Source organism: Zalophus californianus, chromosome 17 (genome assembly GCF_009762305.2).
Source record: "Zalophus californianus isolate mZalCal1 chromosome 17, mZalCal1.pri.v2, whole genome shotgun sequence".
Lineage (NCBI taxonomy): Eukaryota > Metazoa > Chordata > Mammalia > Carnivora > Otariidae > Zalophus > Zalophus californianus.
This window is the reverse complement of record NC_045611.1, coordinates 3,946,578-3,972,359: the sequence shown is the minus strand read 5'-3', so window position 1 is coordinate 3,972,359 and position 25,782 is coordinate 3,946,578. Positions and strand designations below refer to the sequence as shown.

The 25,782-nt window shown below is 46.0% G+C and overlaps 1 protein-coding gene across 6 annotated transcripts in view; it reads left to right on the top strand.

Moving 5' to 3' along the window:
* The window catches only part of KIAA0513 (KIAA0513 ortholog), a 71,898-nt gene that overhangs the window by 12,550 nt on the left and 33,566 nt on the right, over positions 1–25,782 (top strand). Inside the window, exon 1 of one of the 6 annotated variants that reach the window (XM_027620020.2) lies at positions 9,797–9,926. The exons of the other annotated variants lie outside the window; for them this stretch is intronic. The gene's annotated coding sequence lies outside the window, so the exon portion shown is untranslated. Of the gene's footprint in view, positions 1–9,796; positions 9,927–25,782 lie in introns of those variants that run through there. 6 annotated transcript variants of the gene reach the window in all.

Here is a 25,782-nt window from a genome sequence, read left to right as displayed (position 1 = left end):
GCAGCTTCATGAGTTACCACTCTCTTACAAAAAGCCCACCTTCTTCTTGTGCCTTGAACACATCCATTTCACTCTGCCTCAGGGCCTTTGCATTGGCTATTCCTTTTGCCAGATTTTCCGTTGGCTGGCTCCCTGTCATTCAAGTGAGTGCTCTAAGGTCACATCCTTAGAACTTCCCTGACAACTAAAATAGTTTCTTCCTGGTCCCCAACCCCTCCACTTTATTATATTATACTGTTTTATTTCCTTCATAACAATATCAGAAATGATCTTCTTTGAGAAAGCTTTTATTGTCTGCTGCCCATTTACCACTGTATCAGCAGTACCGCCAAAGAGTGCCTGGCATATAGTTTCTCAATAAATATTTGTTGAATGAATGATTTTAATGACAGTCAGACCTTTTCAGAGATGGGAGGGATAGCTGCCTTGGTAGCTACCAAGTTAGTTTTCTTGTACTGGGGACAGTCAGACATAGGCTGACTAGCCAGCCATTGGGCAAGACAATTCAAGCACTAGATAGATAGGAAAGCGGGTAACTCACTGTTCTACTTTCCCGGGGTTGCTGTAACAAAGTACCACAACCGGGGTGGCTTGAGACAACATCTGTTTATTCTCCCATTCTCTAAAACTCCTGGTTTTAGAGACCGGGAGTCCAAAGTCAAGGTGCCAGCAGCGTTGGTTCCTTCTTGGGGGTTCAGAGGGAGAATTGTTTCATGCCTCTCTCCCAGCCTCTGGTGGTCTCCAGCAACCCTCGTATTCCTTGGCTTGAAGCCTGCATCACTCCAGTCTCTGCCTCTATGGTCACATGGCCGTCCTCTCTCTTTGCATGTGTGTGTGCGCGCGGGGTGGCGGGGGGGGTCTGTTTCTTTTCTTATGTAAGGACGCCATCAGGTTGGTCATATTCCATTATGACTTTATTGTAACGTAACTAATTACATCTACAAAGACCCTGTTTCCAAATAAGGTCACGTTCATAGATTCTGGGGGTTAGGATTTCAACGTATCTTTTTAGGGGACACAGTTCAATGCATAACAGCTTCTAACTTCAAGATCCAGTGACATTTTAAGATTTTTTTATTTATTTGACAGAGAGAGCGAGAGAGCACAAGTAGGGGGAGCAGCAGAGGGAGAGGGAGAAGCAGGCTCCCCACTGAGCAGGGAGCCTGATGTGGGGTTCGATCCCACACCCTGGGATCATGACCTGAGCCGAAGGCAGCCACTTAATCAGCTGAGCCACCCAGGCGCCCAGATCCCGTGACATTTTAAAGGGAAAGACTGGAAGGAGGTGCTGCATTCTCTTTAGGGATAATGATGTGGATTTGGGTATTTTTACATGAAGCATTGTGCTCTTTACAACTTGCAAGGTAAGTGGTGATCTGGCATGTGTCAGAGTGAGGAGGCCAAGGGTCCTAGCAGTTGAGTGACTTGCCCAAGGTCAAGAGGACAAGATGAGTCTCCTGTGTCAGATTGCAAGGCCTGTGGCCTCCCCCGCCTGCTACCGGAGGGGTCTTACTAGTGGCACAAGGCCAGGGTAGGATGTGGGATTTGTCTGATGGCTCTGCCGGAGCCCTTCAGGGATTATTTCCTTCCTTGGCGGTTTGCTTTACCCTCTCCTTGTAGGGGAGGCATCGCTCCTTGACGTCCCACGGTGAAGTAAATGGTGCACGTGAGCCTTACACTGCCAACACGAAACCTCATGTGGTCAGCTCTGATGGGCCCTATAACATTAGGAGAAGTTGGTTTCCCCTTGTTGGGCTTTCCCAGGGATTCAGAGGGGCTTTTCCATAAGGTTTTTTTTTTTTTTTAAGATTTTATTTATTTGACAGAGAGAGACAGTGACAGCAGGAACACAAGCAGGGGGAGTGGGAGAGGGAGAAGCAGGCTTGCCGCTGAGCAGGGAGCCCGATGTGGGACTCGATCCCAGGACCCTGGGATCATGACCTGAGCCGAAGGCAGACGCTTAACGACTGAGCCACCCAGGCGCCCCTTTCCATAAGGTTTTAAGAGTTCCGGGTTTTAGTGTCTCGGGTTATGACCCTGAAAAAGTATTGCTGGTGTTCCAGGAATGAGCCATCCAGGTATTCACGGGGAAACTTTGCATTTTGGGGGCTGGGGCTGGGGGAGTGCGTGAGAGCAGGGCAGGCTGCCAGCAAAATATCCGAAATGACTTGCACCTTTGCCTTTGAGACCTTTTCATTTCTGGCTCTGTCTCGCCTTATTAAGGGAGATAGATAATCCCTCCTTTTTTAATGTAATGAATTTTTGGACAAGGTAATACATGCAGATGGTACAGAATTCAGATGGTAAGAGAAAGATGTCTGGTGAAGAGCAGTTCCTGCCTCTGCCTTCCCTGCCCCCTCCAGCTTCCCAGTCCCTTCCCCAGGGGCACCCATCAACCGCAGTTTCCTCCATCTCCTTCCAGATCTGCTGTCCCCTTTAATGTCCCCGAGTGCCACCTCCCCTCACACAACCCAAGGGCTCTGCTTACATCCCTGCCTTCCATTCTTCCTTCTGCTGCATTTTCAGAACCCCTTCCGTGGGGACCTGATGGGCCGATGCATTCCCATGTGTTAGGAGTTGATGACGAGCTCTTCTGCCAAGAGTTTTATATTTGGAGGGAAAGTGCTCAGAAGGAAGGAGCGTGTGATGTAAAATGTGCGGTTCTGAGGCCAGAGGGTGGGGAGAATGCTTGTATTGCTGGGGTGGTTCTCAGAGTCCAGTTCCTTTAACATCAGGGTTAGCCCTGAAGGGAGGCCAGTGCAGAGCATTCTGGGGGAGAAAGGTGGGAGGGGCAGTTGTGCTCCTGAGGGAGGGTGTTGCTGAGACAGGTCATGCTGATTGGCTTTGCTCTGCCATACCCAGCAGTGTGCTCAGCGCTCTTTGGGGCCATCATGCTAACCCCCGCAAGAACACTCCCGGGTAGCTGCCGGTGCCATCGCCAGTTCACAGACGAGAAATCTGAGGTGCCGAGAGGAACCTGCCCGCTGTCTGCGGTTCTCATCTGTGTACAGGGTAGTGGTCCTGTGTAGAACAGTATCTTCCTAGCTCTCGAAAGGAAGAGCTACTCACATGTGGCCTGTGTGTGAGGTTGGTGCTGTTCAATAGAGCAAGGACGTTACATAAGAAGGACCTGCTTTCATCCTCAGGGGTTTTCTGGGCTCATTCCAGAAACGTTCTCTTGCCTCTCACGGTCCAAGACGAATGACCAAGATTCGTTCCACCATAGGAATAATCTCCAGCAAATGCTGAGGGAAATGGCAGATTTGGAGGGGGGAAAAAAAGGGAGAAAAGGGGATTTTGTTTTTTCAGTTAATTACTGGATCCACTTAGGAAAACACCATATTCCTCAGTGATGTCCTTTTGTAAACCAGGTGTGTGTCCTGAGGCATTTTCCTGGCCTTTGCATAACAGCCAGGCATGACTCAGAGCAAATGACTCACCAGTGGCAAAAGTGACCAGTGAGCTAGGGGAAAAACGAGGCTCTAACAACAGTAGAGCAAACGGTAAATGGAAAATACCAGAGCAGATGAGCTTAGAGGGCTGTTGTTTGCCAACACTCCTGAGTTAGGGGACTTAGGGGTGAACCCAGGAGGCTGAGATGCAAAAATAGGGCCCAGTTAAAAGGGGTGAAAGCCTCATGAGAGAAGAAAACCAAATTTTGAGTTAAGAGTAAAGTAGCAAGAATGAAGTAAGTGCATTAAGTGAGACCAAAACAATAACAAACCTAAAAACCCCCAGTTTTAAAAACTTAATTAGTGCGGTGGTACAAGAAATAGGAAACCAGTTAACAGAGGAAAGCTAGTCTAACACCCTCCCTATTCTGCAAGGAGGCAGGTTAGCTGAACTTCATTAAGCAGCAGGATGGCTCTGAGAATCCTGATGCTCCATTTGGATAATAAAAAAAAATACTTCAGGGGCGCCTGGGTGGCTCAGTCGGTTAAGCGTCTGACTCTTGGCTTCAGCTTAGGTCTTGGTCTCAGGGTTGTGGGATCAATCCCCGCATTGGGCTCTACACTCAGCGGGGATCCTGCTTAAGATTCTCTCCCTCTCCCTCCCTCCACCTTGCACTCATTCTCTTTCTTAAAAAAAACAAACTTCATTTACCTGCTCTTGTGGTGGAAAGAGGTATTATATATAATCAAAATTTTAATGTAAGTTGAATTAACCAGACTTATCCTATGGGAAAGAAGTAGCATCTCTGATGTCATCTCCTATCCTCTTCTTTTTGTTTTTAAAGATTTATTTATTAAAAAAAATTTATTTGAGAGAGATTGTGTGTGTGTGTGAGAGAGCACATGCTCGCTCTCTCTCACACACAATCTCTCTTATCTCTTTGTTTCTCAAATTGGGGGGAGGGGCAGAGGGAGAAGGGGAGAAGCAGACTCCCTGCTGAGCATAGAGCCATATGGGGGGCTTGGCCCCACAACCCATGAGATCACGACCTGAGTGGAAGCCAAGAATCGTCTGCTCAACTCAACTGAGCCACCCAGGCGCCCTTCCTATCCTCTTCTAAGTAACCCTGCCAGCTGACCCAGAGTGGCCCAAAGCTTGAGGGGTCCCACAAGGTTGATGCCTCCCTCCTGGTGGTCCTGCTTCTGTTCTTGCTTGAATGCCAGTCCTTTCTCCACGCAACCACCAAGTGTAGCATCTTGGTAAAACATAAATGAGGTTATGATGTTCCCCTGATGCAAACCCTCCAGTGCTCTCCCATGGCTCCTGGGATGAAGCCCTAACCCCTTAGCTTGGCCTCCAAGCCTCTGCCTCAGCACCTGGCCCGCAGCCCTGCCATCCTTAGCTCCTTCCCTCCCTCCCTGTGTCTACCCCATGGAGCCATACTGCCTCACTGTTGCTTTAATGGGCCAGGTTCATTCCCACTGCAGAGCCGTGAATTTGCCATTTCCTTGGGCTGGGATGCTGGTCCTCCAGATGGTAGAGTGACCCTCCCTGGCTTCTCAGGCTGAAGGAGCTCCCCACCTCCATCTGGTTTCTCTGGCCCAGCACTGCCCAATGGAAATATGGGGTGAGCCACATGCATTGTATTAAGTTTCTAGGAGCCACACTAAACAAGTAAACAGAACAGGCAAAATTAATTTTTATCATGGATTTTATTTAATCCAGTGTTTAATCTCATTTCCACATCTAATCAATATAAAAATTATTATCGAGACATTTTACATTCTCGTTTTGTGCTAAGTCTGATATCTGGTGTGGTCAGCACAACTCAGTTTAAATGAGCCACATTTCATGGGCTTCATAGTCCTATGTGGCCAATGGCTACTCTATAGGACAGCATAGCTCTAACCCATTTGTGCTTTATGTTATTCACAGCACTTAGACGGACTATAATGATCTCTTTGTTCTCCGACTAGAACATAAGCTCCCTGAGGGCTAGGCTTTTGTTTGTCTTACTCTTCTGAAACAATGCCTGGCACACTGTGAATGCACAATATTTGTTGAATGACGGGTACGAACCTATGGCAGAATGAACGAGACACAACCATATCCGCTTACCACTCCAGGGGCAACTAAGTAGCCAGTGCCATTTGGAGTCTGTTTTAATCAGAGGAATTCAATGCACAGGGTTTCCTGGTGGCCAACAATATTAACTGTTTCATATACAGACTTAGATATTGTTTAAGGTCTCCTGTGATCACTTTTATTGGGTTTATTTTGGGGGGTACAATGATAACCAAAGAGAGAAGGGTTTTCACTAGGAACCAGTTAACAGGATTGAGATTCTTTGGCGTTGTTTGCTGCTTGGAGTTAAAATAGATCAGAGATTTCAACTGGGGGAAGTGTCCAGAGACATTTTTGATTGCCACAACTTGGGGGTAACCGCCACATATCTTGCTGTGCCCACAGAGGACAGCCCTCACTGCAAAGACTGATGCAGCCCGAAAGTGCTGGGTAGGTCGGCCCTGCTGTAGATCAGCGTGGTGCCAACATTTGTGGCATTTCTGAGTCGCCTCTGATAATGTCAGGAAGGTTGTTAGTCTGTGGAAACTTGACAGGTTCTCTGCAGACCCCATCTTTTCATGCCCTTCTCTCTCTCAGGCTAAACCTGCCTCTGCTTATCGGCTTTTTTCCTAAAAGGGTAGACCAAATAAAACAGCCTTCAGCTAGAGCATTTGAGAGGAAAGAAAATTAGCTTCCCTTTTAAACTGGGAGTTAGAATTCTGCAGGGAAGACATCTGGAAGAGCCTGTGTCCTCAGAACCGCGGATCAATACACTTGAAGTGCCCCCTGAAAGCTATTTAGTTACTTTCTGACCAGAGCAGCACCTGAACCTGATTTCTTTTTAGTTACATGCAAGGAAACATCTGCCAAGTACACTTGTAAAAAATCCTTATTTACACTCCAAAGCAGGATCAGAGCACAGAATTATGTGCATTTTAATTCTTTTTATACATTAAGGCCCCCCAAAATAAGAGAATTGGGCTCCCATATTATTGGGGGTAGAAAAACGATTGACTGTACTTTTAGCTTTTCAGGTTTTGGGGAATACAGTTGACTCTGGAACAGCAGGTTCAACGGGTTTGAGCTGCACGGCTTGCTTATATGTAGATAATACGGTACTGTGTCATAGGTGTATCTCCTCTTACGATCTTCTAAATGCTGTTTTCTTTAGCTTGCTTTATTGTAAGACTAGAATATGTAATACACGTAACATAAAATACATGTTAGTAGACTGTTTACCTCATCAGTAAGGCTTCTGGTCCCCAGTGGGTTATCAGGAGCTAAGTTTTTGGGGAGTCAGAAATTATGTGCAGACTTTCAACTGTGAGTGTGGGGTCACTCCCCAACTGTGGTTCGAGAGTCAGCTGCACTTGCAAATACAAACTGAACTTGTACCAGACTTGGCAATCAACGTTTGTCGTCCCTTGCGACTCTCCAGCGAGGTCTGAATGCAACTGTGTTAGCGGTGTGCAGGGTATCTACTGCCTTCTGCTTCGTGCTGCCCTCTCTGGAGTATCTTCCCTAGTCTGAGCGGCCAGCTTCTACTAGATTCAACCCCAGGAATGCAGTCTTTAAAGTCTCCCCGGGCAGAATGGAGCGCTCCTCCTTCTGGGCTCCCGCTGACATCTTCATCCTGGAATTGCGGCCCTCGTGACGTCCCTGTGATCATTTCCTTATATCTGTCCCTCCCTCGATCGTGTTGGGGAAAGGAAGGCCCCATACCCTGTTGTTCCTTGTACCTCCGGACTTACTACAGTCCCCATGACATGGTAGGGGCCTAAAACATGTTTGTCCAAAGAAGGACCTGAATTTTACAAAATAACACCATTCACCTGTCCACATTGGTACTGCCACCAAAAGGAAGCAGCGGCCACATTCTTTGGCCTAGGGCGGTGACATTGCAGGACGTGGCCCTGAACTGAGAGATGACAAACCAGTCCAGGGACGAGAGTGACCATTTTCGCTGGTTCCCCTTTACCCATCTGGTGATGTTGTGGGCAGAAAGCCTGGGCTATCGATGCAGCTGTGTATGAGCCACTTTGCCGCCTTGACATCACTCCGTCACAGCTACTTCCGTGAGTCTGTGCCTCCCCCCGTCCCTCCCTTGTCTGTCTGCCAACCCCCCCACCATCCTCCGGAAATCTCAAGTCTCATCCAACTCTAACATCATGGGATTTTATTTGAGTTAAACAAGGTCTAGAATTATTTAGGGATAACTGTTTTGTTCCCACTCCTTTGCAGGCATCTCCTTTATTAGTGTTATTTTTCGATTGTTTTTTTTTTTTTTTTCCTTTAGACACTGAGTAATGTCTGTGAAAACCTAGCATTTGTGGGTGACCAATGCTGAGCTTTCCTCGTTGGCTGATGTCTACTGTAACAGGAATTAGGAAACCTCTTTAAATGCTGTGGAATAAATGTCTAAATCAGACATTGCCTGCATCACCCCCAAATAGGGAGACCCCTGGCTTGTGTCTTCTTCTGTAGTGATGGGCAAGAGAGGGTGAGTCCACAGCATCTGTTTGGAGGGTCCTTATGCACACCCCAGGTTAGCACAGTTCCCAGTTTGCATTACAGCAAGGCTGTGGCGTCTGGCTCTGATTGGGTTTACCCAGACTCTTTGATTTTGGCTCTCTGGCTTTAGGCAGCTGTTTAACTTTTCTAAGCCTTCAAGCTTTTTTCCAGCCATAAAATGGGGATTCTATTCTAATAGACCTAGCCCACATGTTACAGGACAGTGAAATCAGGTTATCCATGTAGAGCATTAGCTCAGTGCCCTGTACGTAGTGAGCGTGAATGTTAGTGGTAATTATCATTTCCCTATTAACAAGTACTAAATAGTAGTAATAGTTAGCATTATGGGGAAGAACAGCCCAAACCAGCTCAGCTTTCTCGCACCATCGCAGTCACCAAAGCAGCAGAGTAGGAAGCAGGGGCTCTGACCTTCTAGGGAGCACGTACCACTGGGAACACCACGGCATTCAGGTGTGGCAGGACAGCCCACGCGTGCACGGAAGAGGAGGAAGCAGCGACTGTTTCAAGATGTCTGAAAATGCCATCCTTTTATTCAAATATGAACTTGTAAGGAGAGAAAAACTTTAGAAAAATGTGATTGTCTATAGCTTCTAGAACGGGTGGTATAAAAATCTTTTAAATGTTTGATAGAAAGACCTGTCATGTCACATCTAAGGCCACTCAGCAGAATCGTGATGCCCTGTCCTTAGGTCCGGCAGGGGGTCTCCGTGTGTGCATGCATGTGTATGTATGTGTGTGTCCCTCTCTGTCCTTCTGTCTCTGTCTCTCTGTCCTTCTGATCGTTGGAACAACCTAGCAGGGATGGTCTGGCCAGAGGCACTTGGTGAAATAACCCTTTCCTCCCTGTCATGTTTTGGGGCATTCTGAATCCAAAAAAAAAAAGGCATACTTGAGCTCTCAGATGAAAACCGAGTGTCTGGAATGGAATCTGAGGAAGATATTCATATGTGCTCAATAAAGGAACAGCAGTTGGGCAATGGGGCAAATCACTCCAGGAAAGAAAAGAAGCAAAGCAGGCCATGGGGGTGGCGTCCTCTCTCCTTTGCAGTCTTGGCAGAGGAACCAGCACCGTCCTCCCTTGGTTCTCCTGAGAGTCGGTGTGTGACTGTCCCTGGCCCAGGCCCCTGGGTGGAGAGACAGGCTGACGACTGGCAGAGGTTTGGGTCAGGCTGTGGCCAAGCAGGGAGGATATGACCCCTGCCCCCATGGCCGCATCGCCTCCAAAGACCAGGGTGCTGCCCTGCATGACTCCCAGGCTATCCTTTGTTCTCTTTGCTTGGGTTGTTCTGCCATGATGAGCCAATCGTGGTGACATCTAACTGCCTGATATGCCTTACATGGACCGTCGTGCCCTTAGGAAGACATGCATGCGAGTTTTTCATCTCTTGTCTCCTTAAAACCACAGTGGCTCAGAAGGAAGGAAGCCCTGGTTACAGAAGGCCTGTCTTTTTCCCTCAGGGTCACTTGGTGAGTTCTCTGTGGCTCAGGGCCTTTGTCTAGTCCATACTGAAGAGGCTGGATCCTCGTGTGGGTTTGCAGGAAGGAGGCGACCCCGGGCCGGAGTGCACGCCAGGGCTGCAGGCCCCCAGGAAGGGGAGATGGTGGTCTCCTGCTTTACCCAGGGCAGGTCCCAAGCTTTCCAGGCCGTGACTCAGAAACCAGGCCCCTCCCCTGTGACCCTGACTGGGGAGCTTTGACTTCTGCATTTACTTGATTGTGATGCGGAAGAGTGAGACCCCAACTCTACCAGCAGCTTTGGAGAAAGTCTCTCCCTCCGTGATTACTAGGTCAGCAGGAAAGGAATTCTCCAATCCTGGTCATGGAAATGGTCTGTAACAGTCAGAGATGCCCTCCTGGACACGTCTGTGGCGTGACAGAGTGGAAGGAGAGGAGGGCAGGACCGCCACTCAGCTGGTGTCAGCTGCTCAGGCCTGTTGGTGAGCACCGTTCTTTGGGGAGAGAGAGTCCTTATATGTTATGCTTAAGCAGATGCCCCATGTCCTTGTTTTAACAGTGTAACAGAGGGAGTTCGGAAATTGGGTTCCACTTCAAGGATTCAATGATCCTAAGTCATTGTCACCTCAGATGAAGTGACCAGGTTCTGCCCTGTGTGTGTGTTGGGGGGGGGGGTGTGTGTACTGTGCTCAAGCCTGTTCAGGCTGCATGGACAATTGTCACCTCCAACCAGCAGTCAACTCAAGGCTCTATGGAGCCCTTTTGCGTGCCCAGCCTTGATCCTGACATCTAGCTCGGGCTTTCTGTACCCCTCTCAGGTGCAGGGCTGTGCTCCTAACGGGTGAGGCCCATCCTTCAGGGCCATCCACTTAGGGAGGGGTCCAGAAGCAAACGTTGGCAGGTGCTAGGTAGCCCTCAGGAGGTGAGCCAGGCCATTGCACTTGACAGTACCGTGTTCTAGCTTCTCAGATGCAGGGAGTTGCCCTTGACTTCACTTTGGTCTTTGGCTATTTGTACTTCACGTAGAGAATCTGGCAGGAGTCATGTCTGTGGGTTTCCCTCATTAAATCTTTTTTTGCCATGTGTCTTTTCCCTCCCTGCATTCACGCCTGCTCTGTGTGGCTTTTCTACCTGTTTAGTTTGAAAACAAGACTGACTCAATCTGGGCTTTTTCCATGCATGACTCTCTCTTCCATGTACACAAAGGATGAAAAGAATCACAGAAAAACTGGGGACTCTGGTATTGTAGAACTACCCACTTCTGTGCTTCCACTCTGCCTAGCAAGAATGGGGACCGTTTACCCACTGGAGGCCTTTCTCCCCTGCCTTCATCATTTCTGGCCCATCTCTGTCTGCTGGACCCTCGATTGTTCTTTGCTTCCCTCGCGTGGCAAAGAAAGAATTCCTTTTCCAAGAGAGTGGGTATTGGTGCATAAACAGCAGAGAAGGGACGGCCTCTCTGTGGCCAGCGCCATCCTTTGAGGTCAGCTGGTGGTGGAGAGGAGATGGCTGACTCGGTTGCCCCACATTCTCCAAGGACCCACATTCAGAACCTGCTTGTCAGGAAAGGTGTGTAGCTCCAGACAGACACCTGGGAGAAATGTGGACAGAGAAACCAAGAAATTTAGGACACGTGCCAGGCTGGATGATGGGCTGACATCAGCCAAGCAGCTGAAGAATTGGGTCCCTAGAGCCCAACTTCTTACTAAAAAAAGGGAACTGTCATTTACTTAGCCCCTGCTATGTTCTGGGAACTCGACTGGCTGTTTCCACCTCTTTTTTTCTTTTCTTTTTAATTAACCTATGGTAAAATTGACCTTTCCTTGGAGTAAATTTCTATGAGTTATAAAATGTATAGATTCATTTAAAAAATAAAATAAAACATAGAGATTCGTGCAAACACTGCTGCATTCAATTAGGAAACAAAACATTTTCTCCATCACCCCCCAAACCTCCTTGGGTTCTCCCTTGTGTTCACACCCACCCCCATCCCTAACTCCTGGCGACCGCTGATACTCCTCTTCTGGGGCATGTCTTATAAATGAAATCATACCATAGGCAAACTTTGGAGAATGGCATCTTTCACACACCATAATGTGTCTGAGGGTCACCCGAGGTGTTACATGTAGTAGGATTTTATTGCTGAGAGGTAGACCATTGTATAGGTACCCCACAGTGTTTATTCATCCACCTGTTGAAGGACATTGGGTTGTTGTCCATTTTTGATGATTAGGAATAGAGTTGCTAGAAACATTTGTGTACAGATTTTTGTGTGAACCTAAGTTGTTGTTTTTCTTGAATATGTATGTAGGAGTGTCATTGCTGGGTTGTGTGACAAGTGTATAACTTTGAAAGAAGTGACCCAAATATCCCATGCAGAATTCCAAATAATGTCTGTAGAAGCTCTACCCTGAAGGAGGTGGAGCATAACTACCCACTCCTTAAGTAGGGGCCGCCCATAGTGACGTCCTTCCAAAGAGCCCAGGATGGAAGAGGAGATCAACAAAAGAGTACTCTGCTGTGGGGAAGCCTGGTAACTATGCCCTCGGCTGGGGCTCAAGGTCGGCAGTGAGAAGTGCTGTCGATGGAATATGCTTCTGATATGACATGGTGACAGTGGCACTTTACTTCTGGTCTTCCTCCCCAAAATCCATACCCCCAGTCTAGCCAGGAGAAAAATGTCAGACAAATCCCACTTGAGGAACATTCTATGAAATACCCAATACATACTCCTCAGAATGGTTAAGGTCATCAAAACCAAGCGAAGTCTGAGAACCTGTTAGAGCTGAGAGGAGTCTCAGGAGACACAGTGACTGACTCGGGGTCCTGGAACAGAAAAAGTGCATTAGGGAAGAGCCGAGGAAATAAGAACGAAGTACAGATGTTAGTTACTGAGAATGGATCGATACTGGTTCATGAATAGTGACAAATAGGGCTTATTAATATAAGATGTTAACAGTAGGGGAAACTTGATGTGGGTTATGTGGGAATTCTCTACTATCTTTGTGACTTTTCTGTAAATTTAAAACTCTTCAAAATGAAAAAGTTTATTAAAAAAAACAAAAACAAACAAACAAAAAAAACGCCTGCCAAACCATTTTGCATTCCCATGCGACATATGACCAGCAACATATGAAGAGTTCTAGGTGCTCAGCATCATCGTCAGCACTTGGTACTATCAATATATTTTATTGTAGCCATTTTAACAGATGCATAATTGTAGCTTGTCATGGTCTTGACGCGCCCTTCCCCATTGGCTGGTAATGCTGAACCCTCTTCACGTGCTGACTTACCATCCACCTGGTCCTTGTGCTGTGTCTGTCCCCCTTCCCCTTAGTAGTAAGTTGGCTGCTGCTTCTTACTGATACGTTTTGAGAGTTCTTTCCACATTCTGGACACCAGTCCATTGTTGGCTCTGTGACCCACGGCTATTTTCTCCCAGTCTGTGACTTGCTTTTTCATTGTTGTAGCAGTGTTTTTCACACAGCAAAATCTTTTAATTTTTAGGAAGTCCAGTATATCAACTTTTCCTTTTATGGATGGTGCTTTCGATGTAATGTCTAAGAACTCTTTGCCTTGTTTTATCCTAAAAGTTTTATGTTTTATGTTTTATGTTTAGTCTATGATCCATTTGACTTATTTTTAAATCAGATGTGAGGGTTAGGTCCAGATTCTTTTTACCTATCTATCGCTCTACCTCTCTCTCTTTTTTTTTAAGGTTTTGTTTTTGAGTAATCTCTGCACCCAATGTGGGGCTTGAACTACCAACCCCAAGATCAAGAGTCGCATGCTATGTTCCACCGACTGAGCAAGCCAGGTGCCCCAATCTTTCTCTCTTTGTCTCTCTATCCATCTCTCTATTCTCTCTCTGCACCCCCCATCTATCTTTCTATCTCTGTTTGCCCATGGATGTCCAGTTGTATCAACACTACTTGTTAAAATGACTATCCTTGAGCAACCCTCTTGGGTCCCCTCCCTCTTTGGGAGCTTTGTACTCTATCATTCAATAAACTTTACTATTGCTAAAAAAAAAATAATTAAAATAAAATGACTATCCTTGTTCCATTGAGTTGCTTTTGAATCTTTGTCAAAAATTAGCTGACTGTACTTGTATGCTGTCCTGTTTCATTGATCTGTGTGTTTATCACCCACCAACATCACACTGTCTTGACTACCATAGCTATCATAGTAAGTCTTAAAATCAGAAAGTGTGATTCTTCCAACTCTATTCTTCTCAAAGTTGTCTTAGCTAGTTCCTTTGTCTATCCATATAAATTTTAGCTAGTTCCTTTGTCTATCCATATAAATTTTAGAATAAGCTTGTTTATATCTACAAAAAGTCCTTCTGGGATAGGAACTGTGTGAGATTTGGGAAATACCAATTTGGGGAGATTCCATATCTTTACTGTGTTTGGTCTTCCAATCCTCAGACACAGTATGTATCTCCTTTAGTAAATCTTCTTTGGTTTCTTTCTTTTTTTAAAAAAAGATTTTATTTATTTATTTGACAGAACGAGAGAGCACAAGCAGGGGGAGCAGGAGAGGGAGAGGGAGAAGCAGGTTCCCCACTGAGCAGGGACCCCAATGCAGGACTCGATCCCAGGACCCTGGGATCGTGACCTGTGCTGAAGGCAGACACTTAACCATCTGAGCCACCCAGGTGCCCTGGTTTCTTTCATCAGTGTTTGGGAGTCTTCAGCATACAAATTACTGTATGTGTTTTGATAGATTTGTGCTTAAGTATTTACTTTTTTCAAGTTATTGTAAATGCTATTCTGTTTTTAACTTCAGTTTCCAAATGTTCAGTACTAATATGTAGAAACATGGTTGAATTTGTGTTAACTTTGTATCTTGCAAACTTGCGAAAGTCACCTGTTCTAGAGATTTTTTAGAAAAAGACTCCTTAGGGGGCCCTCTGGCTGGCTCAGTCAGGGGAGCATGCAACTCTCGATCTTGGGGTTGTGAGTTCAAGCCCCACGTTGGGTGTAGAGATTACATAAATACTTAAAAAATATATTCCTTAGGGTTTTCTACTTAGACAATATGTCATCTGTGAATAGACAGGATTATTTTCTTCTTCCCAATATTTTTTTCAGTGCCTTTTGATATCTTTCCCTGGCCTTATTGCACTAGATAAGACTCCTGTTGTACTGTGTTAATAGAAGTAGTGAGAGCCAATATTTTTGCCTTGTTCCCAGCGTTCTAGGGAAAGCATTCAGTCTTTCACCGTTGTGTATGCCAGATGAAGAGTTTTTATAGATGCTCTTTATCAAGTTGGGGAAGTTCCCTACTATTCCTATTTGCTGAGAACTTTTATCATGAATGGGGATTGAATTTTGTCAAATCTATTTTGTTGTATCACTCAATATGATCCTATGTTTGTTCTTTATACTGTCCCTGCAGTGGATCACATCGTTTGATTTTTGCATCATATTTCCAGGATAAACCCTACTTGCTGATAATGTATTATTCTTTTTGTGTGTTGGTGTAGTTGATTAGCTGGTGTTTAACATGTCTGCATCTATGTCCATGAAGGATGATGGCTTGTCATTTTCTTGTACTGTACTGTCTTTGTTTGATTTGGTAGAGTAATACTGGCCTCATAAAATGAATTGGAGAATGTTACATCCTCTTGCATTTTCAAAGAGGGATTGTGTATAATTGGTGTTGTTTATTTAAATGCTTGGTAGAATTTGCCAGTGAAAGCATCTGGACATGGAGATTTCCTTTTGGGAAGGTTCAAAACTATCAATTTCTTTAATAGTTATGGGACTATATGCGTTATCTGTTTCATCTTGGGTGAATTTAGGTAATTTGTGATTTTTAAGGAACTGAAATTAACCATCTTATCTAGCTTATTGGCTTTATATGTGCCCTTATCATCCATTTATTTACTTATTTATTTACTTATTCATTCATTCATTCATTCATTCTTAGGGAGATAGAAAGAGAGAGAGATGAGGAGGGCATAGAGAGAGGGAGAGAGAGAATCTCAAGCAGGCTCCACGTGGGGCTGGATCTCACAATCCTGAGACCATGACCTGAGCCAAAGTCAAAAGTCAGATGTTTAATCGACTGAGCCACCCAGGAACCCCTCTTGTCATCCTTTTAATGTCTACAGGGTCTCTTGTAATATCCCCCTCATTTATTCTTGGTATTGGTGATTTGTGTCTTCTCTCTTTCTTCATCGATCTTGCTTGAGAGTTATTAAGTTGAATGATCTTCTCTAAGATAGAAGCCATTTTTAGTTGTATTGGTTTATTCTCTTTTTCAACCTCATTGATTTCTGTTCTTTACTATTTCCTTTATGCTACCTTTCTTGGGGCTATTTTGATCTTTTTGTAGTATGTATGTGTATATGTATGTATTTATTTTTAAAGATTTATTTATTTGACAGAGAGAGAGTGCCAGTGGGGGAGGGGCAGAGGGGGTTGGAGACAGAAACTCAAGCAGCCTCAGCACTGAGTGTGGAGCCCCAGGAGGGGCTTGATCCCATGACCCTGAGATCAGACCTGAGCCAAAACCAAGAATCTGACACCCAACCAACTTCACCACCCAGGTTCCCCATTTCCAGTTTTTAAGATGGAAGCTTAAATTATTGATTTGAGACCTTTGTTCTTATCTAACCTAAGTATTTCATGCTATAAATGTCTTTTTAAGCCCTGGCTTAGCTGCATTTCATAGGCTTTAATTTGTTGTATTTTCACTTTCACTTAGTTGAGTGCATTTTCTCATGTTCTTTGAGACTTCCTTTTTGACTAGTGGGTTGTGTAGAAGTACGCTGTTTAATTTCCAAATGTTTGAAGATTTTCCTGCTATGCTTCTGTTAACTTCTAGTCTCATTCCGTTATGGTCGGAGAACATGCTTTGTGTGATTTCAGTTGTTTTGGATTTGCTAAGGTTTGTTTTATAAGCCATGATGTGGACTGTCTTGGGGAATAGTCACTTGAAAAGAGTGTTTCTTCTGCTGTTGTTCGGTGGGATGTTCTGTGCGTGTCAGTGAGGTCCAGTTGGTTTGTGTTACTGACCCACTCTTCTCTGTCCTTGCTGCTTTTGTGTCTCCTACCGACAGAGAGGAATAGGAGACGAATCCTCAAGTCTCCAGCCGTACGTGTGGCTTTGTCTCATTTCGTTTCAGTTTGATCACTTTCTGTTTCATGTATTTTGAAACTCTGTTGTTAAGCACATGCATATTTAAGACTGTTATATCTTCTTGATGAATTGACATTTTCATCGTTTCGTCGTGTTTCCTTTTAGTCCATGTAATTCTCTTAGCTCCAAACTAAACTTTGTCCCTAACATAGCTTTTCCAGCTTTCTTTTTTTTTTTTTAAAGATTTTATTTATTTATTTGACAGAGAGAGAGACAGCGAGAGCAGGAACACAAGCAGGGGGAGTGGGAGAGGGGGAAGCAGGCTTCCTGCGGAGCGGGGAGCCCGATGCGGGGCTCGATCCCAGGACCCTGGGATCATGACCTGAGCGGAAGGCAGACGCTCAACGACTGAGCCACCCAGGCTCCCCTTCCAGCTTTCTTTTGATTAGTGTTTGCATATTTCTTTTGTCTCTCCTTCTGTTGTTAATCTACTAATACCATTATATTTGAAGTGAATTTCTTGTAGGTAACCTATAGCTAGGTTATGTCTTTTTAGCCATTCTGATCACCTCTGTCATTTAATTGGTGCATATTACACAATTTACACTTGATATAATTATTAATAAGTTTGGATTTAATCTACCATTTTATTGTTTGTTTTCTTTTTGTTCTGTGGAGTTTTCTCTCCTCTGTGTTCCTTTTCCTGTGTTCTCCAGGATTATTTGAATGTCTTAGCATTCCATTTTATCTCTTGAGTTTTTTTACTTTACGTATACAGTTGGCCCTTGAACAACATGGGGGTTGGAGGTGCCAATCCCCTGCACAGTTGAAAATTCACATATAACTTTTGACTCCCCCAAAGCTTAACTACTAATAGTGTACGGTTGACCCAAGGCTTTACTGATGACATAAATAGTTGATTAATACATATTTTTATATGCATTATATATTATATTCTTACAATAAAATAAGCTAGAGAAAATAAAGTGTCATTAAGAAAATCATAAGGAAAAGACATCACAGTACTTACTGTATTTATTGAAAAAAATCTGCATATGAGTGAACCGAGGCCGTTCACACCCCGGTTGTTCAAGGGTCAACTCTAGCTGTTTTTTTTGTTTGCTTTGGGTTTTTCAGTGTTTTCTCTAGTGACTACAATATGCACACTTAACTTTTAGTCCACTCAGAATCAATATTTGACCATTGCAGGTGGAAGGTAGAAGGCCTGCCACCACTAGGTCCTTTTATTCTCTCCCCTTTGTGTTGTAGTTTTAATATGTATTATCTCTATTTACGTTGAAAACTTCATCAGCCAATGCCATAATTTTTGCTTTGAACTGTCCAACATATCTTAAAAGAACTCAAGAGGAGGAGAATAAGTTTCTTATATTTACCCAGATTTTCTCCTCTTCTTTTGCACTTGCTTTATTCCTGATGTTCCGTTTCCTTCTGGTATTATTTCCCTTCTGTCTAAAGAAGTTTTTTTTAACTTCCTACAGAGCCGGACTGCTGGCAGCAGACGTTTTCGCTTTGCCTTCATTCCAGAAGCAATTTTTTTGCTGGACATAGAATTCTAGACTGGCAGGTCTTTTCCTTCGGCACTGAAAAAGTGAAGTTTCCCCTCCTTCGTCGTTAGTGTTCACTGAGGCCTGTGGCTAGAGATTTCTTTGGATTTAATCTTTTTTGTGTTAATGTTGCTGCTCAAGTCTGAAGGCTTATGTCCTTCGCCAAATTTGGGGAGTCGCGGTCGTTATTTCCTCAGATGTTTTTGTACTGCTTTCTTTCCTCTCCTTCTGGGACTCTCGTGACACAAATGTTACATCTTTTAGTAAATTGTCCCACAAATCCCTAAGGCTTTGTTCATTAAAAAAAACATTTTTCTTGTGGTTCTCATTAGGTCATTTTCATCGATCTATTATCATGTTCACTGACTCTTTTGTCCTATTAATTCTACTGAGCCTATCCAGTGGTTTTTAATTTTCCAGTTACTGGGGTTTTTTTTTTGTTTTTTTTTTTTTTTAGTTCTGAAATTTCCATTCGATTCTTCTTTATATCTTCTGTTTCTTGGCTGACAGACTCTTTACCATTCCCTTCATTCCAAAAACTCTTTACGTTTGGAGTATTTTTTGAAATAATAACTGCTTTGAAGTCTTAGCTGATTTCAATATCTGTGTCCCCTTGGCATTGGTATCTATTGATTATCTTTTCCTATGTGAGTTGAGGATTTTCCTGGTTCTTTGTATGCTGAGTAATCTTGGATGGATCCCGAATATTTGGATATTACACTACGAGACTCTAGACCTAGTTTAGATCCCACGGAGCGTGTTGTCTGTTTTAGCAGGCACTCAGATTCTGAGTCCCTACCAGCCTTTGTGGGCTTTAGCATCAGTTGCGTTTCCAAAGCCTTCGTGGTGCCCTTCAGAGCTGTCCCCCGTGTGCCACCCCGTGGCCAGTGTGGAAGCCCGGCAGTGGTCTCTCCTGAACCTCAGCACTCAGAATCTAGAATATGCTGTTGAGGATTATATCTGTATATGCACAGCTCTGGGGTGAGCCCAGGAGCTCCTAAACAGCTTTACGGTGGTGTTCTCCCGAGCTCCTCCCTCTTCACAATCTCCCCGGTACGTTCCAGCTCCAGGGACCTCCTCCCTTTGGGCCTTCAGCCAGGAAACAGGGGTGTTTACTTCTCTTGCTCTGCTACCCTCTCCCTGAAACTTCGCTCTCTTCCGTGACTAAGCGGGAGGAGGACCAAGAGACAGAAACCCAGTGGGTTGTCACCCTCTTCAGAGCGCAGCTCCCCCAGTGGGAACGGAGGGCTCCCTCCTCCGTGGGCCCCTCTGCGGCTGTTGTCACTGCTACTGCAGAGTCACCGAGGAGGGGCGGGGGGTGGGTGCAAGAGAGCCGAGAAGACGGAGGCACAAGAGAAAAGGAAAAACCCTGGGCTTTGGCTCATGGTTTGTGAGGATCGGGGACCCCTTTCCTGCTCCTGAAGCAGGACTGGATGGCTTCCCCTTGCGCTCTGCCCTCTGCACGGGGGCCCGCTTCTGGGTCTTTTTGTGAGTTGACTCACCCAGCTGACCTGGGTCAGCTTGTGAGTTAGTCCAGACGGGGGTCCTGGGAGGGGGCGGATGGCAGACTCACCACCACTGCGGTGGTGCTTCAGATTCTCCTGTCCTTCATCTACCTGCTGCTCTTTACTGTTCCGGGACGTCAGGTCGTTGCTCTGTTCATTCTGCCCAGGTTTTATAGCCACATTCGGTGGGTGAGGCTGGGTGGAGTGTCCTCGCCCTTCGCATTCAGAACCACAAGGAAGCCAGAAGTCATATGTTTTAGAGGCATTCAACAAAGAAATCTGGATTAAACAAAGGAACGAGGAAGTCGGGAAGGATCTGGTGCAGGAAAATTGTAGTTTGTGTGGAAAAAGGAAAAGAAAGGTTGAAGGTAGGTGTTAATGGAAACAGCCGCCATTCAGGGTCCCATAAATGACTCATGGGGCCCCTCCCTTGGGAGCTTTCCTCACCCCCATCCCCATGTATTAGCCCTTACAGAGAGAGGGAGGGCTTCCCCGGCACCTGCTCAGGCTGCTGGGTTGACGCGAATGTTTGGTTTGATTATAAGCCAACGAGCTTTATTCCTCCTCACCAGCAGGAGTGCTGGGAAAATACCCATGGAGAAGCAGAGGAAGATCTCTCTGTGCGTCCAGTCTGTCCTCTGGGACACCAGGGAATCCCCGGTGTGCACAGCCTCGAGCTGCAGAATCTGATCTGGTCTCGAGAGAGAGGTTAAATCCGTAAAGTAGACCTGTCTCTCCTCTCTCTCTCTCTCTCTCACTCACTCAAATAAGGCCAAGCCTTTATTGCAAGAATAACTCTTGCTTTGCTAAGGCTTTCTGAATGAGTGGTCTGTTGATACCAGTAACTGTTGCCCTGAATTTCCACCTGCACGTGTTGACACAGATAAAAACAAAGACTGTCTGTAGGTCGTAGAGCTGAACTTTTGAAGTGGCCTCTTTCTCGGGTCTCTGATGCTGATGCGATCTTCAGAGTTTCCATTTCCCTGTTGGCTCCTGCCCTGAACGTTCTTCAAATGCCTAATTATTAATGCCCTTCAGAATTTGTATGTCAGCCTTTTTTTGCTGCTCTGTTAACTCATTTGATGGTAGTAGCCACGGTGCAGGGCAGACAGGATATAGCTGTGTTATTTTCACAGTTAAGTCTTGGTTTTCCATTGTCCACTTCATTTTCATGTCACATGGGCATTGTCACAATGCCGTGTTGTCATTACTGCTCTGTGACACTCCGATGAAGCTCTAGAATCAACCCAGCAGTGCTCACCCAAGTTCTTGTCGTCAAGAATTTAGGTTATCATCACTTCTTTTGCTGTTTTAAATCGTGCTGCACATCGGCTCCCTGGCCATGTTTGGCGTTATTTCCTTAGGATAAACCAAATAGATAGACTTTTAAAATATTGTCAAACATGTTTCAACATTAAAGAGGATTTCAAAAGACCACGAATGACCTAGAGAAGGCACCAGCGTAGCACATGAACAAATTTCAGATTTCTCCATGTCAAAGAGCGGGGTTGAGATGTGCCAAGAGATTTAGCCAGAGGAAGATGGGTGGTGGGTATAGGGAAGTGAAGAAAGCAGTAACAAAGGCATGGTGTGTGTGTCTGTGTGTGTGTGTGTGTGTGTGTGTGTGTATGAGAGAGAGAGAGAGAGAGATAGCTCGTGAGGAAACCAGCCAGATTAAAGCAAAAGTTGTGTCTTGAAGAGGCCAACAGCTTGAATGCTTGTGGCAGGTTGCTTTTGAACAGTGGCAGTGTCCCCTCTGCATGTAGCCATTGGAGAGCTGTGTGGGCAGCCTCGACCAGCTCCAGATTGTAGAGCACCTTGACCGCCAGCCAGAGATGACCTGGCCTGCCAGGTGAACCGCATCCAGGAGGATTTGCCCAGAGATGGGATGTCCAGTGTGCACACTTCTTCATTGAGCCAATGGAGCAAAGCACCCAGCCCAAAGAAGATGGATGTTTGTTCAATTCATCCCTCCCTTCCCCTGGGTTCTTTGGAGAGGGACCAAGTCCTAGATCTTTGAGAGAGCCCATCCCAATCCAGTGATTAAGTGTGCCTATCTCCATACCAGGGGTTGGAGCAGTATGCATTTATTTTGTCAGATTATCCCAAAGCATGGAAGGCCAAGTCAGTCTGTATCCAAATTGAATCCAACTGTCACTGGATTTTCAGCTGTAGCCTTCTTTTTTTTAAAGAAGTACAGCTGCTCACCAAGGGAGGGATGTGCTTTGCAGTAAATTCTAACATTTGGTTAGAGTGGCACCAACTCAGTAAGTTTCAGCGAAAGTTAATGGGAAACACCTGTCGCCAAATTCCTCCTTTTTGCCTCAAACTAGAGGGCTCACCCGTTCACTGAGGGGTTGCCTCGGATGAATGAAACATTAGCAAAGTGCAAAATGTACATCCAGATGCTTGTGTGAGGTGACTCAAGACTCAGGACGACTTTTGAAGAACTAAGAAATTTAAAGTCTTAGACCATGGAGGAGCCCTTGGTGGGCAACCCTCATTCCCTTTTTCCGCCTCCCTAATCCACTTGGGGCCAATGGAACTCCTGGACCCTTTGGTTTTTTGGCAACGTGGTGAAATGGCATTTGTTCCGGAGCCTTCTGCAAGCTCCACGAGGCAGGAAATTTCTCTCTTTCACAGCTCTCTTCCCAGCACTTAGCACAGCACCTAGCCCGTCATCGTGAATTAAAAACTAACACAGCAGAGTCACGGTTCTTTGGGGACAGCTGAACCCATCTCACTCTCTGACCACACTGGGGAACCAGCAGATGGTCCCTTATCTCTTTTCTCTGTGAACTGTGGACACTTTAGATGTTTCTTTCTTCCTGGAGGTCATAAAATAGGGGTCTTCTTCGGATAGAAGCTTTATAACAGCCGCAGTGGGGTAAAGCCTGCGTTAAGCGTCATAAAATGTTATCTCAGAATGCCCGTGGCACGAACCCTGGAGGTCCAGCGGCCTCTCCTGTGGATAACCTGCTGACGAGCAGACATCGCCCTCTGCTTCCGGCGGCCTGGAAATGAGACGTGGGACACCATTCCAGTGGTGGACACTGCTGCCTTGGTGGGCCTCCACCCTTAGACTCACGTCTTCCTTCTGCAGCCACACACAACTAATCTGGCCCCTCGGTCAGGTGCCCACTCCTCACAGATTTGAAGACTCCTGTCATGTCCCCCGACTTACTTACTCCCAAGGTGGGTTTGTTTGACTTCCTCACGGTTGCTCACGTGACATAATTATCAGGTGGGCTTTCGTTTTCATCTGTACTTTTTTGGATGCTCTCCAGATTCTCAGTGGTGCTCTCCTTTTTTTTTTTTTTCAAGTCTTAACAAACATTTGCATTTATTGAATTAAAATGCCTTTGCAAGTGTATTATTTTCTTCCCGAGCAAGGAATCCTCATGGGTTGCTTTGGACTTAATGGTAGAGGAGAACAACGTGTGGGGGCTCTTGGACGTATGTCCTCAGTATTGTTCCTTTCCAGATGTGCGATTGGGCGGAACGGGCCAGTGGCAGCCTGACCAGCAGAAGCAGGGTGGGGTGGGAATGGCCGCTCGTGTTTTGGGTCAGCTTGCTTTCTTTGACGCAGGTGGGGGTCAGTTTGTAGTTTGTTGTTAGTGTCAAACACACAGACTCGTAGCAAGCACAACGTCTCCCCCGTACTGGGCTTGGGCAAGTCTGTGCCCAAATGTCAGACTCCCTCGCTAATCATTTATGAGTTACTCAAGGGCAGAAACCACATTGTCCTTCTCTCTCTCTGCTGCCACGTCATGCCTGGCACATGGAGGGCACTCAGCACATGCCCAACAAATGAACAGATTTACTCTTGAGAGGTGTCATTTAACACTCAGCCCACAACTGAAGTCCGCCAAAAGCTTTTTGGGCCCTGATTGTATCATTGCTGGTGTTAACTGTCCTTCTGGCTTTAGGTTCTGCACATTCTCCATCACCATGTTATTTGCCTCCTAATTTGAGTAATTGATGAAGGTGTAGGGTAGAGCCTGGACTGGAGTCGCTTGCCCATTAGTGACAGACATCTTAACCAAGGTGACTGTCGGGTCGTGCAGCCAAGCACTGTATTTGATCGAATTTAAGACCTCCTCACTTCTAAGAGTCACCATTCTTTTATGCACAGTGAAGAAAGACTAAACACTGCCATTTTACTGTCACACAGTGCTTTCTTATCACTTAGAAATTCTGTCCTTATTGAAAGAATGCCTTTAGAATTACTTAGATTATTAAGTGTTACCCTGGTCCATTGCAAGGAGGAAAATGCAAACAAAACAAGTTGCTTAAAGTAATTCTAAAACTTCTTTACATTCAGAGACCATTCTTCTGAAGTACATGGGTTTCTGCAAAATATCCTCTCTGCCATCCAGCATGCTCTTTATGGAGTGTCCCGTCCATCTGTCTTTGGGGAGGAGGGGAGTACCAGGGGGAGGGGAATAAGGAGGGCTGATTGTGTCCACTCCCGGGGAGGGGTGGGTACATGGGAGTATTCACTTGGTGAGAATTCAGTGAGTGATACAGTTATGATTTATGCACTTTTTGAATTTATTTCTTCAATTATTTTGAAAAATAAATGAGGGTGCACTCTTGTCTCTGCACAATGACAACGGATCATGATAAGCCTACTTAAGAGCAATGATGAGGCATCCAGTTTCAGAGATATTAAAATGCAAAACAGCGGGCACCTGGGTGGCTCAATCGGTTAAGCGTCTGCCTTTGGCTCGGGTCATGATCCCAAGGTCCTGGGATCGAGCCCTGCATCGGGCTCCCTGCTCAGTGGAGAGCCTACTTCTCTGTCTATCCCTCCCCCCTGTTCTTGCTCACTCGCTCTCTCTCAAATAAATAAGTTTTTAAAATCTTTAAAAAAATAAATAAAATGCAAAAAATTGTATTTCAGGGCAATGAAATACGGCATTTATAAATCCACCTAATTTACACAATGTTCAGGCCACATTCGTCCATTTCATCCTCAGAGGTGTAATGAATTTGTCAAGCGCCTTGCTGAAAGTAAACCCCAGTGTACAGTTGCACAGTATCCCCTGGATCTACGAGTGTGTAAGACACAAACACACAACGCCAGAGATGAGGTTGGCTCGGAGTGTGACTTTGGCCCTCACCACTTCCCTCCTTCGGGGCTCACAGAGCTGCCCTGTTGGTAATGGCTGGATATTCCCCGGCGTGGCTTTCCCCCTTAATCTCTTCACGGCGTCTCCTGCCTTCCCCTCTAGAAGTGAGGTTGATACATTGGTCCCTGTCCCATCTCCCCCACCTGTCATCTTCACTTCTTCAGAGGTGAGAGATCGTGGAGGCTTGCCCTGCAAAGGCTGGGAGTTGTAACATCATTGTGGCAGCCACCCGGTCCATCCCAGGTCCCTTGACCAGCGTGGGCTCTGGCCCCATTAGAGCCCCTAAGCTGGTGCCTTGCGCTGGGCTTTGGACCGACCTCATGCTCTTCTTTTCCCACACCTGCTGGTGGCCCTTTTCCGACACGGCTGCTCCCCTCGCCAGCCCTCGGCTTTGCCCCCCTCTGCCCTCTGAGTGGTCCCTGTGCTTTACCTGTGCTCCTGTTCTATGATCCCCAAGTGCATGTCTAGCCTGGGCTTTCTGGGGAGCTGCAGCCATCCGGTTTCACATGTCCACCTGCCAGGTATGTCCTCACTCAGGGGAGCTGAGCATTGTGTCGGGATGAATGACATGAGGGTGTGTGGTTGGGATCCAGGATCCAGAATGTGGATCCCGAATGACCACAGGAGCCCCTGCCCCTCCCCAGACCTCCACCTTGTGCTCCTCCCGTCAGTGACATATTACAAAAGCCCACCTCTTCTAGGAGGCCACCTCTGAACACGTTGCCCACTGGTTTGAATGCCTCAGAAGATTTGGACAAGACCGTATGAAGTTACTCCCCAGGGCCACACCACAGTGGTAGCTCAGTGCATTCCACAGGCCGCCCCATTGGAAATGTCAGGACACTCCAGGGGCACTTCTCTCCCTGTCTCTACTTAGCAGGAATGGACCCAGCCTTCTGAGACTCTCCTTGTGATTGGGTGTGGTCTTGCTTCTTCTGAGCCTTAATCTTCTCCAGCCCCGTACCCTGTCCTGTGCAGGTGCCCCCTGCCTGTCGGGACAATTAGTTAGACCCTCAGTACTCTCCCTACTAGGCATGCACT